The following is an 18327-nucleotide window of genomic DNA, read 5'->3' as shown; positions in this document are numbered from 1 at the left end:
TTATTTTAAAAGTTAATTTCATGCTGATTGATTTTAATTTACTTAAGTACTTCAGTGGGGGTACTCCAGTAAACTTTGGGTTTCATGGTCAAATAATTTCTTTTATGCAGATTGGATATAACTTATTTTAAGGATTTGTAAATTGTTTTATCTTCTGATTTATTTGCATATCAGAACTCACTTTAATTTAAATGCTTATTTAATTTGAAACGTTTTTTTTACACATCCGTTTGTTAGACTTTTGGATTTATATGGTTTTGTTTAATAATATATCTTTTAGATAACGATATTGGTGGTGTTTGAAACTTCACTTTCAAATCAATATGACTACATGTTTAATTATTTGCAAGTTTAAGTAACTAAATTGAACGAATGTGTTATCTGCAGTTTTGCACATAAATAAATAAATAATATAATTTCCCATATTACAAACGGAGAATTGTTCTTAAAATTTGAGTTGTGTAAGGTCCCGATCCCGGTGCTCTACATAAGCGTTGTATTTACTCATAAACACAGTTCTATAAATCAGAGTTAGTTAATACTTTCGTGGAATATTATAACTTCTAATTCGTTACAAAATATTCAAACTTGTCTTTTAAACATATCATAAAATAGTTTATTAAAACATCATGATGAATCTTCTTTGGATACCAGTCCCTCCAGATCCTTCCATGTGCCTCCCTGAAGCTAGCTGCTTCAATCTCTTTACCTACGTGCATACTAAAAGTCAGCTACGCTGAGTGAGTTCTAGTTAAAACAAGTAACATACAATACATCAACATACTTACTTATATGTATCTAGAGATACATATTTCTTACTTAAACTGTTCATTCTTTCTTTCACACTTACATTATTTCATTCTTTATTTCGTACTTACATTCATATATATATATATATATATATATATATATTAAGAGCACTTTTCCCTATAACATTCGCAGATATTATTAAGGGTGTTCTCTACATTCGCAGATATTATTAGGGTCTGTTCCCTTCATTCGCAAATATTATCATAGTATGTTCCCTTCATTCGAAGTTATTATTAGGGTATGTTCCCTATATTCGCATATACTATTAGGGTCTGTTCTCTACATTCGCACAACCATACCTTCATACTACCATATCCTTCTTTATCATTCATATATACTATATACACAATTACAAATTCTAATACTTACCTTCCTTGGCGATACGTGCAATATCCGAAGATCGTTCACGTACTAACAAACATTCATTCATAACTTTGATAACTATCACACATATTATATATGTCATACAGTTACCACTTAAGGTAAATGTATTAACTATTCACATCGAGTATGGACACAACCCCGAAAACATAACAAGAAAGTGGGGCTAGAAACTCACCTGTAAACGATTCCTCTCTAAATTTACTGTTATGCCCTTCCTGCGCCGTGCACGGCTAACTGTGTATTAATCATAGCATTAGTTAACTACTTCTAGCTATACCATACTTCTACGTTATTGTAACCTCTAGCTACGGGGGTCTCGGGGCAGCACCCCTGGCAGCGGGGTTCTAGGGGCGGCAGCCCCTGGCGGTGTCCAAGGGGCAGAGCCCCTGGCTGGGGTTAAGTTGCTAGGTCAGCTTGAAAAAATTATATTTTCATTAGTCTTTACTAATAACCTCATCAAAAAACTGAAGTTTAATTAATTTATCAAATCAAATCTTCATTTTAAACGTTACATTTCAAATTATTACTTATTCTTAGTCCATATATCGTATAAGTCCATGTTTATCTTTTACATACGCATACGCTGTTTGTCGTTCATTTATTCGTAAGATCATTAATCTAGCGCATAAGTCTATTATTGGCCTATAAGTCACTATGGGCGCATATGTTCCTTATCATGTAAGACTTTCACGACGCACCAGCGTATAAGTTACACATATACGCCACGTATATACACACTATCATACATATACGGGAACATACATACATATGCGTTTACACATCACATATATACATATGCACTGCATACATATGCGGCTATGTACTTATGCGCTATATCTACCTATACGCTCCATACGTACACGCTGCCATACTTATATGTCTGATACTGTCTTACACGCTGCACTTATACGGCTAATACACTTATGTGCTGCTCAGACTTATCCGGTGAATATACTTATACGACGCATAAGTCATATTCAACTCTTAAATACACGTTTTTAAGGTTTTTCGTCAATTTCGGCGCCGTCGGCCGCCGTTAACCACCATGGTTGATCGGGGTTTGATTGTTTGTGGCCTAGGTAGCTTTAGGGTGTCCAGATCTGAGCTAAGGTGGCCTTTAAGCTCGTTTTTGGTTGATTAAACACCAGAATAAAGCTAGATATAGATCCAAACGGCTCGTACCACATAACGGGCCTGTGGTGTCGGGTTATACTATGCTGGTATAATGGAGATAATTCATTTCTTACCTTCGGTTGGTATCAGATCGTTGAATATAGTAGAGTAGAAAGTGTTTAGCTTAAGTGTGTGTTTTTAAAGGTGTAGGCTATGGCGTAGAGATGGATGGAAATGGAAAGAATTAGGGTTTAAGGGGTATTCATACCCATTTAAGCCCATGAACCTTAGGCCCATCTTTCCTTTTTAGTCCATAATCCATTTCATTTAACTAACCTACCATCCTCTATCTTTATTATTATTTTATTATTCCTCTACTAACTCAAATTAATTCTTCCAGCTTATTTAATATATTAAATATTATTATAGAAAATGCCGGGGTGTTACAAGTCTTCGCTCCTTAAAGAGGTTTCGTCCCTGAAACCTAACTCTTACTTAAACAAGTCTGGATAGAACTTGCACATTTCTTCTTCAACCTCCCACGTAGTATCCAATCCCTTGCGATGCTTCCATATCACTTTCACTAAAGGAATAACTTTATAACGAAGCTACGTTTCCTTACAGTCCACTATCTCAATAGGCTGCTCGATGTAGTTAAAATGCACATCAACCTCAATATCTATTAGTGGCACGTGGGACGTGTCACCAGTTAGACTTTTCCTCAGGTGGGAAACATGAAAGGTAGAGTGAATCCCTTCTAACTCTTTAGGCAGATCCAGCTTGTAAGCTACTTCACCAACACGTTCTATGATCTTAAACGGTCCAATGTACCTTGGACTTAACTTTCCTCTCTTCCTGAAACGAATGATTCTTTTCCAAGGTGAGACCTTGAGAATCACGTTGTCACTAACGTTAAACTCGATTGGTCGTCGCCGCTTATCAGCATATGTAACATCCCGAAATTTCCAAAATGATATTAATTATATTACTTAATAATAGAGGGAAAGTTGACTCGGGTTCGGGAAATAAATAATAGAGTAGGAGTTGGTATGAGTCGGGATAGTGTTAGATTAATTGAGATGGGTTAAATGAGAATGGGCCTTAGGTCCATGGGCTTTAAGGGATATAAATATCCCCTAAACCACCATAAAACCCTAAACCTCATATCTTTCCATTCTAATCTCTACACATTCAAAAACACACACACCATAAACGAGCAGGATCCGAGAGAGAGTAAACGTTAGTTGGTGCTAGATCGTCGTGACGAACCAAAGCAACAAGACCAGCTCGTGTTCGTAAGTTCGACTCGTTCAAGGTACGTTTATGGTTAGAAATCGTTCGTATAGGTTCGGTTTGATTTGAGAAATGGTAGATCTGAGTTTGTATGGTAAAAACGAATCCAACAAAGCTAAACTTACTGAAAATGGTTATGATTTGATGGGTTAATCGATTGATAAAAAGGACCCGTAACCTATATGCCTAAATCGCACCCTCTAAACATCGATGTTAGGTCGATTTGATAGTTGGGGTTTGTAGGCGCTGGTCAGACGATTCCATGGGTACCTAAATCGAGTTATTTGGTTAAGGAACGAAGGATTTAAGAGCGAACAGAACCTGCAGACGACAACTTCGCCTGCAAGCTAAGTTCGCCTGATGAACTTCGCCTGCAAGCTAAGTTCGCCTGATGAACTTCACCTAAAGCTAAGTTCGCCTAAGGTTTAACTTTGCCTAAAGCTAAGTTCGCCTATGGTTTAACTTCGCCTAAAGCTAAGTTCGCCTAAGGTTTAACTTCGCCTAAAGCTAAGTTCGCCTATGGTTTAACTTCGCCTAAAGCTAAGTTCGCCTAAGGTTTAACTTCGCCTAAAGCTAAGTTCGCCTAAGGTTTAACTTCGCCTAAAGCTAAGTTCGCTTAAGGTTTAACTTCGCCTAAAGTTAAGTTCGCTTAGAAAATAAATTAAAAACCTAATCGACCCCAGCCAGGGGCTCTGCCCCTTGGACCCTGCTAGGGGCTGCCGCCCTAGACCCCGCTGCCAGGGGCGCTGCCCCCGGACCCCCGTTCGTTGTGGGTAGTAGTTAAGACTGGAAAGATGATATGAGTAGTGATAGTTGTTTGATACGTGTACTTGTTATACAGTCAGCCGTGCACAGCTGAAGAAAGGGATTACGATTAACGGTGAACGTAACCGTGTTCAGGTGAGTTTCTAGCCCCATTCCTTGTTATGTTTTCGGGGCTGTGTGCATACTCGATGTGTTGTTAATACATTTATCCTAAGTGATAAGTGTATGTCATATGTGATATGTGTGATAGATATGAATGATTGTTTGTCGGTACGCGAACGATCTTCGGATATTGCGCGTACTGTCAGGTTAAAAATAAAGGTACGAATATTATATATCGTAGATGTATGAATATTTCAAATGAATACTTGTCGGGGCGTGAACGATCTTCGGATATTGCACGTAACGACAAGGGGTATGGTTGTTAAATGAATGAGGTAAAGAATGCCTAGAGTGTTCTTATGTTATAATGTAAGTATGTGTATATAGGTACACGAATGGCATGTGAGTTCTACGTTCGACATAGTAAGTTAGGATGGCAAATCCCTCTAGCTTCTGTCGGACATAGATTCGGCTGGTGATGGCGTAGTTAAGGACTGCGAGCCTTATACGTGAAGTAGATGATATATGTAAACGTAGATAAGGACTGCGAACCTTATACGTAATGTAGATAGGCGTCAGCATAGGAAAGGACTGTGAACCTTATACGTGCTGTATTTGTAGCATAGGGGAGGACTGCGAACCTCGTACGTGCTATGAATTAGGTTGCAGCATAGGAAAGGACTGTGAACCTTATACGTGCTGTATTTTGTAGCATAGGGGAGGACTGCGAACCTCGTACGTGCTATGAATTAGGTTGCAACATAGGGAAGGACTGCGAACCTTGTACGTGTTGTGGATGTATTTCAGCATAGGAAAGGACTGTGAACCTTATACGTGCTGTATTTTGTAGCATAGGGGAGGACTGCGAACCTCGTACGTGCTATGAATTAGGTTGCAACATAGGGAAGGACTGTGAACCTTGTACGTGTTGTGGATGTACTATGGTATAGGGAAGGACCGCGATCCTTGTACGTACCATAAATGGTGAACATAGGTAAGGACTGCGAACCTTGTACGTGTTCACGACCTTGAGTACAGGTATAGACGGTGAACTATGAACGTACTCTCGGTAGACTGAGGTTAGTGATTGTAGATATGTATGTATGTATGGTAGCAAGTATGTATGTAGAACAGAAGGGTAACTAGTGAAGTATGGATATGTATCTACAGATATGTATGTATGTGTATGTATTGTATGGCGTTCGATTAACTAGAACTCACTCAGCGTAGCTGACTTTTAGTATGCACGCATGTGAGCTGATTATAGAGTTAGCATGAGGATGACACACGGCATGGATTGAACGGCTGACATCTGAAGAAAGAAGTAAAGATGTTTTAAATATAAAGTTTTGTGTTATGGTATCAAAGAAAAGATTTAATGTTTTGTAACAAATGATTGATGTTTTATATTCCGCGAAAAGTTTTAATAAACTCTGATTTGAAGAACTGTGTTTATGAGTAAATCCGACGCTAAAGTAGGGTCACCGGGTTCGGGGCCTTACAATATAAGACTTCTGAAGATCTTGAGCAATTCTTGCCTTGATCTGATCAAACCTTGAAGAGGTTTCTTTTACCACTTCCAGACTTCTAATCTCTTTCTGACCAATCTCTCCCCCAACATACAGAAGTTCTACAACATGTACTATACAACATCTAAAACGGTGGCATACTAATACTTGAATGGTAGCTGTTCTTATAGGATAACTTTGCCAGATGCAGATGATCATCCCAACTTCCTCCAAAGTCTAAATCACAAGTGCCTAGCATATCCTCAATGGTTTGAATACTCCTTTCAAATTGCCCATATGTTTGGGGTGATACGTTGTACTGATGTCCAATCTTGTTCCCATAGCTTCATGGAACTTCTTCCAGAATCTTGAGGTAAAACGAGTATCTCTATCAAACGCGATCGACAATGACACTCCATGTGTTGAACACAGATCCAATCAACACCGATTCATTGTATTGATTAGATACTGGATCTAGTTATTTGATATGCTATAGATAAGATAATTGTATAGTAATAGTAATAATATTAACCAAGTAATCAACGAGAGAGTAGTTGGACAGAGGTTCGGTGTAATCTTAAATAATTTTTAAATGATGAAGGCAATAACTTGCCTTATATTGACGATGGATCCCATTCGTCACACAACCCTAACGAATGGTCTCCATTCGTTAACATTACATAAGTTAAATGAAAGGTATAGCAAATCACTCATTCGCTATACCCCCATTCTTCAGCATTCCATGACGAATGGGTTAGATACATAACGAACTAAGGTCCATTCGTTAAACATCCTTAACAAATGGACTGTACAAATAGCGAATGGGCTCATTCGTTAAACAACCTTAATGAATGAGCCTTTACATAACGAATGGGATTGTTTTTCTATAAATACCCCTTAACATTATAATAATAATAAATTACAAACAATAAGTTACAAAGACTCGAGACGACAAAACCGTGCACTAACAAACACCCCCTCGTCTTGAGCTCTTTGTCTTTAATTACTTAAACCGCTTCGTCTTCCAATCTCGACAACTATGAATCCCGAACGCATGACACATACGTACAACGCACTGGAATTGCATAGCTCGATCGTAATATTCACGACCTCGATCAAAATCTTGTTCTCAAAAAGCACGTCATTGTCGATTTCAGATAATTTAATGAGCCACATCGGGTCGATAACTCTTATAAAGCTGGTCTTCAGTCCCTTACCCAGCACAATGACTGCCTCGCCGGTATGATTATTGTAATACCATCGAGAAATATTATTATTGTTTAAGTTTCTTAAATAATAAGTAAAGAAATAAAGTACACGTTTCTTCGAGAAGAAGAAACGTAGTATTTAGAAAAGGGTAAAATTATTAAACTTGTTAAAATAAAGAAAAGATATTTTGAACTAAAGGTTCAACTAAGAAAATATAATCGAGGTAAAGATTATACAAATATAGACCTAAGGTCTAAAGCTAGATTATTTATCTAGTAATAACAAAAGGTTATACTCGTACTATAGGTCCGAAATAGCAAAAGAAAGACTAACCGATTAGTGAAGTGAAGCTGGTCATTTTCAAAGGTGGATATGCCCCAAACTTTTATAACTTGTTTAATTGAGTCAAAGTAAATTGATTACATGAGATTACGTATATCTAAAAAATTATGAACAAAAGTAATCGCTGGACATCACGCTATCGTGTACGTTTGTTTGAATCTTTACATATGTGGTAGACGGTGGGCACACTGCGCCACACCTGGTTATATGGCTCCGCCACGATGGGCCGGACCTAAGTTATGCTCGAGAGAGGGTAATAATGTGTATACTGATGGTAGCTAAGTACCCTCGAACGCTGCGGTGTTTGCTAAGCGGTTTCGAGTAGAGCTTAAGTTTATAATTGTGATTTGGTTTTTAACTTGACTATTATTAATCCAGGATGGGCCGAGACCTAAGTTATGTCTCAAGGGGTAAGTAACTAAATAAAATATTTTATGCGTTAGCTTATCCACCAGCATGTGTTGCTGACGTATTTTCAAATTGTTTTACAGGTAATGAAGATTAGACGCTTGGGAAAGACGAAGTGACCACTAGGCGATCTGATGGCTCAGATCATTTTTTTAAAACATTAAATATGTAAATAGTGGTTTTGTATAAACAGTAATCTTTTGTAAACATTAAACAGGTATTTTATAATCCTGTGTTTTGTTATGTAAATATTAATATTTAAATCCACGCAAATATTTCCGCATTAATCGGTAACTCTGATTTAATTACAAAAAGGGTAACAACTGTTGGTCACACACCCAGGCCCAAGATGGGGGTGTGACAAGTTGGTATCAAAACCATCGATCTTAGCGAATTAGGTATTAATTAATAATATCTAAGCTTCGATCCAAGTAAATAAGAATTATTATTATTATTATTATTTGTTTTATATAATTATGGATAAGATAGGCTGGTAAACCTTTTCTATCCCTCCTCAATCTAAACTACCCATAGATGTCATTCAAGAAAGTGATAAAAGGTTTTATGCGCGACGCGAGGAGAGCTGGATGTCCTGAACCAATTCCAAAAGACAATATGAGTGAAGACTACTATGAAGCTTTCTTTAACCAAGATCATCCAATTGACAACCCACACCTGTATAATTTCCTAGAACACAACAACTACAGATCAATCTTATAAGAAATCCACCAATGCAAGAGTACGAACCCCCAAGAACCTCAAGTTACCATACATCAAGCATCCTAGAGTATCATCCGTCCAACGAATTGCTGGCCAGTATACAATTCAAGGTTGAACCAGAATCTGACTGATCCGACTTGATGCAATGCCATTCCGACCAAAGGAGATGGCACACTGGAACTTCTACTTACAATTCTGTCAATTCTCACCCCCAATATCTATAATGCTCCTTCCCAAAGCTGAAAATGAGATTCATCCAATCATATGAGAAATGTCACATCAGTGCTGAAATGATAAAGAGACAATGGTAATGGAGGAAGAAGATCCTGAAGAAGACCCGGAGGATGAAGATCCGGAAGAAGACGAAGAAATCTCTGAAGCAGTAACCACCCCAAGAGAGGACCCATCAACAAACTCCAAGTGTGACTACCCACCATATAAAGGATGTATGCACCCATTCTTCCACATAAGTCCGTGTTATGACCCTGAATATCCTTATGTGCAAAGTATTCAAGGGATTTAGATTAGGTTTCCACCAAATTTTCCACCTTTTCAAGGAAGAATTTCTTCGATCTCAGAACAGGCAAATGAAATCCGTCAACAAGAGGCAGCCGTAGAAGCATTTTTCAACCATCCTTTTGAAACAACTTCATCAACATACCCCAAGAACCACTATGGCATCGTGATGATGGGATATCGTGATCCGCCACCACAATACGGATATCCAAATGTCATTCCACAATCTCAAGAGGAACATCTCGATCGAGCTTTGCATGAGACCGATGAGTTGCGGAAGAAAATTGCTGAAGAAGGAAGTTAAAAGAAGAAGATGGGAGATAAGCTTCTTAACAAATGCCACAAGATGAAGAAGATGGTCAAGAAGTTTATGAAGGATTAAGGAGTTTTCTCGATGTGGTCAAGTGTCTATTGTTTATGTAATCATCATATGTTTAAATATAAGAACAATGATCGTTCTAGTAACGACGGGGATATATATATGTGTGTGTGTGTGTGTGTGTGTGTATGATGTAATGATATATATATATATAAATGAATAAAAGTGTGTTTTAAGAAAATAATGTAATTATTTTAGAATGTCAAATCAAAGATCTCAAAATGCGGAAGCTTCTCAAAGAGGAGAAGATAACCGCGCCCAAAATGAACAAGCTCAACAAATACCCGAGCATTATATGAAACAAATACAAGAAATGATTACAAAAGCTGTGAGAGCTGAATCACACCTTAAGACTGAATCTAGGCAAACTCATCATACTGATCATTCTCGAAAGTCTGTAAAATATAAGTCACGCCCTAACCCATCTCTTCGCGAGGAAAGCGTGAACGAATCAAATGCTGGAGGAGAATTTAATCAAAAGTTCAATAAACTAAAAATCGAAAGTTTCTCATTTAGAGATTTCAAAAATTTTGGTCCAAAATAATTCTATGGTGACAAGGGCGCCATTGCGACACTAAGGTGGCTAGAAGAAATGGAGTCGATAGTGATCATCAGCAAGTATGCCGAACAAGAAAAGATCCAATATACGGCACAAATGTTCAAAGGAGAAGCTTTAGAGTGGTAGAATACTCTCATCATGAGCAAGAGGAGACAGACGTTGTATCAACTGATATGGGAAGAATTCAAAAGACATGGTGTTAGCAACACTATGTCTAATGCATGAAACCGATCAAATTCAATCTAAGTTCCTTAATCAAAAAATTATTGGAACTAATCATTGTGAATATAATACCAAATTCCACGAATACTGTATACTCGTACCCCAGCTGGTAACGCCAAAATCCAGCAGAGTAACTCGATACATCTGGGGACTTCCGCGAGAAATTAGCGACATGGTAAGGTCTCACTGTAGGTTCCCTGGACGGATCACACGAGATATCCCGATATACACAGGTGCGGAATCCCTGTGTAGATCGTTACGGACGTAGAATATAATCACACAAACACACGTACACACGATACGAACAAAACTCACGTTATATTGATAACTCGAATCGTGTTACTTACAGACTCACGTCAATAGACTCACGTAAACTGAACTCGATCAACCAAAACACTAACTGACCAACCCCTAAACCGTAAACAGTTAAACAATATAACTACACGACAACTTCGCCTCAGGTGAAGTTGTCCTTAACTTCGCTCGTTCAACAAGTTCGCCTAGGCGAACTTGTCAACAACTTCGCTTGGTTAACAAGTTCGCCTAAGCGAACTTGTCAACAACTTCGCTTCTAAACAAACAATTACATAAACAATATTACAGACTCGATTACAGACTTTAGACATATGAACTACTGACATCTATGCACCAACAGACTCCCCCTTGGCAGTAGCTTCATATCTTGATCTTTCAGCTCTTGTCTTCGTAATCCTGTATCTTCAAGCGTGCACTCCTTCTCTCACACACACCGTGACTACTCGCTGATATTTCCTTGCTTCATCCTTCCAAGCAGGAATATAAAATATCTTCTTTTCATTCAACACTTGCAAATCAGCTTTCGATAAGTTAACAAGATGCATCGGGTCATACACCCTCAGCACTTCTTGTTCATCTTCATCTTCCATCACGGCTTCAGCAGTCTGGCAATCAACATACCACCATTTTAGATTCTTCAACACATCTTGAGGCATATTCTTCATCGGAACCTCCTTGATGCATCGGATCGGCTTGTACTTCATCACCATCCATGGCTTGCCATCTGCTCTCAATCCCCTCTCTGTATCCTCCACGAGCTTTCCCTTCTGTGGCTTTAATAGTTCAAACTTCTTTTCTTTTATGCCTTCTTTCTACACAATCTTCTCAATAATTCTTGCCATATTGTTGTCACTTCTGTTTATCAGGCCCAACCTGGCCAAATCTTTCACCTCACATTCCGGCAACGTATTGAGAGATCTCAACATTCTCTTGAAGTATTGAATACCATCATAACGCTTCACCACAAACAACTTGATCTGATCATCATATATCCAACAGATGATTCCCTTCTTCGACTCAGCATAGCCTTTGATGTTATAACTCTTCTTGAACATGGCTGGAACAGCAGGCTTCTTGGTCTTGATAAACCAATGAGCACAGCCTTCCTTCCACCTAGGCTGCTCCTCCCACTCAGTCTCATCCATCTCAGCACTCACGTCGTCTTTCTCAACCTCAGGGATCTCGTGTTCAACGTTTTCTTCTACTATCTCCCCCTCTTCTATTCCATCTTCAATCACAATCTGCTCACCGATCTTCTCAATCATATCACTCGGCAGCACATCTTCATCGAATAAAACATCGTCACTGAACATGTCATCATCAAGCTCCTTCAGCGCATCAATCACATCATCTTCAACTAACACCACATCATCACCAGAACCACCAGCCACGTCAGTAGACTCCCCCTTAGCTGTGGAAGTACCAAGAGCTTCAGAAGTTCTTGGCAGCTCACCACCTGCATCTTTCGATGCATTGGGATCATCGTCATGGTCATTTCTCTTCTTCGTTCTGAGCTCGTCGCCCTTACAGCTCATCTCCCCCTGAGATGCCAAGAACTCCTTCAAGGCATCTATGATTTTCCCATGCTCAACCAGGAGGGATGCCTGTAGTTGATTTGCTTCCACTAGGCTTTGAATAGTCTTCGATTGTTCTGCCACGATCCGCTCTAGTGAAGCTATTCTTTCTGAGTCTGACATTGGCGAAGGCGAGACTCCAGAAGCAGGCGTAACCGCAGGTGGTATCATACCTGATAACCCTGCAGCTATGACGACCGTTGACTCCACAAAACGAGCAGCTACCATCGACTGAGTAAGCGTTGGCGGTGGTAGTGACACGATCTCCGGAGTCGACGTCTGGATGGTAGTGGTGGATGGAATGCCAGCCGATGATGTAGCCACCACGGTAACATCCGCAGCGCTTGTACTCGTCACCTGTACAGAAGAAGGAACAATGGACATACCAGACAGTGCGGCAGGAGCAAATCGTGCAGTCCTTGAAGTCTCTCCAGCTCCCATGCCAGCACCTGTCCTCTCCCGTCTTGATCTTCTAATCAGCTTATGTATGTCTTCTTCTTCTTCCGACTCGTCATCATCTTCCGTTCTCTTCCTCTTCCCAATCGTTCTCTCTCTATCACCATCAACTGTCTCCCCTCATTCATAATCTCGTCCAAATCGGAGTCAGCCATCGACGTAGCTGCTCTAGTCATACTCACACCCAAACTTTGTGCAGCCGAGACCTGCACCTCTTCCACATGATCCATGTCAAAATAGCCTTGACCTCCAAAAACAGCGTCAAGGTCTATATCCTCTGCAGTAGACGCAACAGGCACAGCAGGAGCAGGAACAGCTTGAGTTGCTCTTGCCTGTCGCGGTTGAGGATCTCTGAACTCGTCCCCGCCAGCAGGAACATACTCTGGGTTGATTAAAAACCCAAATAGAGGAGTATGCCTGGGACGACGTTCAGGGTTGCTCCTCGCACTTGACGTGCGGCATTGAGCAAAGATACGTTTGCTCACTGATTCGACGTATCTGATCGGGCGTCTCTGAGGTAGAGCCGGAGCCACATGGTTCAATATCATCTGTAAAAAACGTGGGTACATGATGAACCGCTCCCGAGACATCGCCCGTCTTTGTCTATCAAGCTCGTAAAAGACCATTTGACTGAAACTAAAACGCTTGTTATAGGTCAGTGCAGTCATGGCAGACTGCATGGTCGCACCCATACCATCTGTGCCCGCCTTCCTCCCCGACATGCACACGATCATGACGTGCATAAGGAAGCGCCACTGATCAAGAAGGAAACCCTTCCTCCTCTGGGTATCTCCTAATGGACCAGAGTAGCCCATTCGAAGAAACGCTCCATCACGAAAAGGAGCTACGAACTCTGTAGGATCGTCTCGAGTCTCCTCACCAAACTGTAATGCCACCCGGATCTGTTCAGAGTTGAACTGAACCTGTTGATTGTTCACCGTAGCTCTCATCACCGGGGGCTCAACACGGCAATCATATTCTACCGTCACCCAGAAGTCTTCGATGTTTGGTAGAGATATCGGCAGTGTGTTTGTGATCGCATGAAAGATCCTCGAGCGCAGGAGGAAAGTGATAATCTCGCGGTAGTCGTCCACACCGCTCGCCTCCGGGTCAAGAGTGATGTACATATTATGACCCGGGAAAAACTGTCTCTGATTTTCACCATCATCGCCTCCTGCACCACCAGCACCCGATATCGCAGCCATATCTGCAACAAACTAACCAAGTTAGAACGACACAAAGACATAGCACAAGTTCGCTTTGTTACCATGAGCGAAGTTGTGATAAACTCTGTATAGGCGAAGTTAAAGTTGAGGCGAAGTTAGGAACAACTTCGCTTCAGCTTTAAGTTCGTCTAATTAACACCAAGTAAAAATGATCTTAGGCGAAGTTAAAGTTAACTTCGCCTCATCACAACATCGCCTCAGGCGAAGTTAAGTTCTGGGCGAAGTTACAGATAACTTCGCCTAAACCCTAACTTCGCCTGAATCTGAATCGGCGACAGTGAGATTCATGGAACAACGTGCAGGTGATGATTCGGCTAGTTTTAGACGATTAAGCACTCGTAAACACAAGTTTTAAGGACATGTTGACGATCAGTATAGTGTTCACCACGTAAAAAACATAGGTTATGAAAATCGGTTTCAAAACCGATGGTTCGAGGTTAATAACCTGGTCGAAACGACCCTTTAGTAGCATCAAAGAACTTGTAATATATAAGAAAACAACATCTCGAACCTTTGATCGGTGAAAAAATCGGAATAAATAACACGAAATCGATGTAAAGATCAAGTTCGCCGGAGAATTGGTGTAACTGTGGATATGTTCGCTGATATTAATGAAACAATTGACTGTTGAAAATTCTTTTATATGGGCGGAGTTATACAGGCGAAGTTACGGATAACTTCGCCTAGGCGAAGTTAACCACAACTTCGCCTGTTCAACAACATCGCCTATATATTTACAAAATCAAACCTTATAATTTTAACAATTTTCCAATTAAGTTATAAAACTTTCCTAGAAGAAATAAATGACATGATCAATTCTAAGTAACCAGTTAAAAAATCATAAAACTATCTACGTGACTGTCACATTCAGTCTCGATAGGGACTGCTACGTTTTAGAAAAGATCCGAACAGGAGTCATACTAACTACGTGACTGTCACATAGATCCGTGTTTAGCTGTATTATGACATATAGAAACAGGTTGTAAGCAGGTAATATACTTAAGATGGTTTTCATCGTTTCTGTGATACGAGTTAGTTTCAATTAATCCTTAAAATTTAAGTGGGCAACAACTCAGAAATATTGATGCCTCCTATCTATCCTCAAAGCGTATTTGACTTTCCCCAAGTCACCCCGAATTGACTTCGACCCATAGTGTCTGATTAAACATGTAAATACTCTTCTTCTGGTTCCCTTTCTTCTTCTTACTCTAAGATAGAGAAGTCTTGATTTTATCATCACTAATATGTTTCAATAACTCCAAATATATATATATATATATATATATATATATATTTTTTTTTTTTCGAACAAACATAGACTTCAAAGTAGAAGTTTACTGCAAGTCCCGAATCTGGATCACTACAGTATCTTGAAACGCAATCTTCACGGGAATCAAAACACACATGGGCTCGTGTATGACTGGGTAATCGCTTTTCTGCCTATCATTCGGAAAGATATATATGAAGACACGCAAAACTCTTAAGAAGTTTCCACGTAAAATCAAGTAAATTTAGTTTGTATCACATCTACTTTTACGCACCATAAAAAGTTACCATGACATACAATGATTGTCCTAAAGCCTTTTAAGCCTAATAACTTCACTAGTTAAGCACACAAAATTAGTATATCTATCATTTTCCAAGGTTGGATCAATTTTGCGTTTAACATAGCTAACGAACTTCTTACGATGTAACAGACTTGAAAAGTAATTTCATTTCCCTTTTCTCTTTCAAAATTTAAACAAAAATCGCCCCGACCAAAACAAAGTCTTCAGGTAAACGGCTATCCCGAAGATCCAATGGATCAGCTGGACCGACCACATACTAGTATGTGTCCTTCTAACTAAGTATGATCGACTAATTTTAAGCGAAAGAAAGAAAAACTCATCATAAACCGCCCCGGTCACTATCAGTAATCTGGTTAATGGCTATCCTCAAAATCTACAAGTAGAAAATGAGGACCAAAACATATCCGAAGACAAGTCCTTCAAACTAATGTAACCGACATAATTTTAAGCGATTAGTGACGTTTTTTTTTTTTTTTTTTTTTTTTTGAATAAATAAACAAGAAAAACATGGTTACTCGGGATTGATCATCCCATTCAGTTCAATAAGGTTTTGAAATCTGGATTTGTCAAACGCTTTTGTGTATAAATCAGCGAAATTATCAAGCGTATCCACCTTTTCCAGAATTATCAGTTTCTTCTCAGCACAATCCCGTATGAAATGATGACGTATGTCAATGTGTTTAGTTTTACTATGTTTCACGGGATTGTTAGTTACTGAGATAGCAGCTGTGTTATCAATGCAAATAGGAGTAAGTAAGAAATTCAGACCATAGTCGCGCAGCTGTTGTTGTATCCAAAGAACCTGAGAGCAGCAGTTGGATGCAGCCATGTATTCTGCCTCACAGGTTGAGATTGCGACTGAAGTCTGCTTCTTGCATTGCCACGACACCAATCTGCCACCAAGAAACTGACATCCTCCAGTTGTTGACTTCCGACTCTGATTGCACCCTCCATAATCAGAGTCTGTGTAAGCGACCAGCTCCAAGTCACCTCCTCTCGGGTACCACAACCCCAGCTTCGGCTTGCCCTTGAGATACCGCAGTATCCACTTTGCACCTTTCAAATGAGATTCTTTTGGATTTGCCTGAAAACGTGCACAAAGACAAACAGCAAACATTATATCAGGCCTAGATGCAGTTAAGTACATTAAAGAACCTATTATCGCCCGATATTGAGTTGGGTCCACATCTGCATCACCGTCTACTTCAGCACCCAATTTGTGATTGACGCAGATTGGAGTATCATATGGAGAACTGTCCTCCATCTTGAAGCGCTTGAGCACATCATGAACATACTTCGTCTGATGAATGAACATCCCGTCCTTCCTCTGATCAACCTGCAATCCTAGAAAGAAAGTTAGTTCGCCCATAGCACTCATTTCAAACCTTTTCTTCATGACGGCTTCAAACTCCTGACACATGGAGACTTTTGATGCAGCAAATATAATGTCGTCCACGTAGACTTGTACCAGCAGGATGTCGCTTCCATCTCTTTTGAAGAACAACGTGCTATCAATTTTCCCTCTTTCAAAACCATTCTCGAGCAAGTAATCCGATAAAGTTGCATACCATGCACGAGGTGCCTGATGTAATCCATACAACGCCTTGCTCAACCTGTACACGTGATCTGGATAGTCTGGGTCAGGAAAACCCGGAGGTTGCTCAACATACACAACCTCATCAACTATCCCATTTAAAAACGCACTCTTCACATCTAGCTGAAACACCTTCATCTTTTCATAAGCAGCAAACGCCAGAAACAATCTTATGGCTTCTAATCTGGCGACAGGAGCGAACACTTCGTTATAATCAATCCCCTTTTGTTGATTAAAACCTTTCACGACAAGCCTCGCCTTGTTTCTTATAATGATCCCCTTATCATCTCTCTTGCACTTGAACACCCATTTTGTGCCTATAGCATGCACATTCTTTGGTTTTTCAACCAAAGTCCAAACTTCCATCTTCTCGAATTGAGCCAACTCTTCTTGCATGGCTTCGACCCACGAGCTGTCCTTTAAAGCCATTTGATAATTCTTTGGTTCAATCTGGCTTATAAAGCAGGTATACAGGCATTCATCGATTATTCCTGTCTCCTTAATGCTTGTATAAACACAGGTGTGTTCATTCAAGCTACTTCTCGTTTGTACACCTGAGGACACATCACCAATCACATTATCCAGAGGGTGATCTTTATGAATTCTCGTGGTCGGAACAGAACCGACATGCAAATTATCTTCCAAATTAGAAGAGATCTCATCAATGGTTGTTTCATGCTGAGAGTGAAAAGGATTGATAAATTCTTCTACAGTTGAGGCAGCAGGGGTACCGATAGTGTTTGATGAGGAAGGTTGACATTTTTCAATCAGCTGTCTTTGCAATAGATTTTCTTCCTCATCGAAGTATCATCTTCGTCGCAGCTCTTTCTTCTTCTTCAGAAATCTCCAAATCCGGTACGTTAAACGACTTAAAAAGCTTAACATAGTCGAAAAGCTCAGCAGGTCCATTGCTTGGTTTTGGCGGTTGGTAACTTGTGATGTTAGTGTTACACACCACCTCCACCTTGCAGGTCGAAGTATTGAAGACACGTCTGTTGGGTGTACCAACAACATAACCGACTAAGATTCCTTCGTCGGCTACTTCGCCAAATTTAGAGTTTGTCTTCAAGATCGAACAAGGGGACCCGAATGGTTCAAGACCACTCAAGTTGGGCTTCCTTCCATGCATAAGCTCGTAACATGTTTTACCAAGTCTCTTAACGGTTAACACTCTATTCAGAACATAGCAGGCTGTAGCAACCGCTTCAGCCCAGAACATCACAGGAAGCTTCGAATCTGCCAGCATGGTCCTGGCTCCTTCAAT

This window comes from Bidens hawaiensis, unplaced genomic scaffold (assembly GCF_021521415.1).
Source record: "Bidens hawaiensis isolate Kalapana, Puna unplaced genomic scaffold, B.hawaiensis_p1.1 tig00419389_1, whole genome shotgun sequence".
Lineage (NCBI taxonomy): Eukaryota > Viridiplantae > Streptophyta > Magnoliopsida > Asterales > Asteraceae > Bidens > Bidens hawaiensis.
This window is presented reverse-complemented; position numbering follows the sequence as displayed.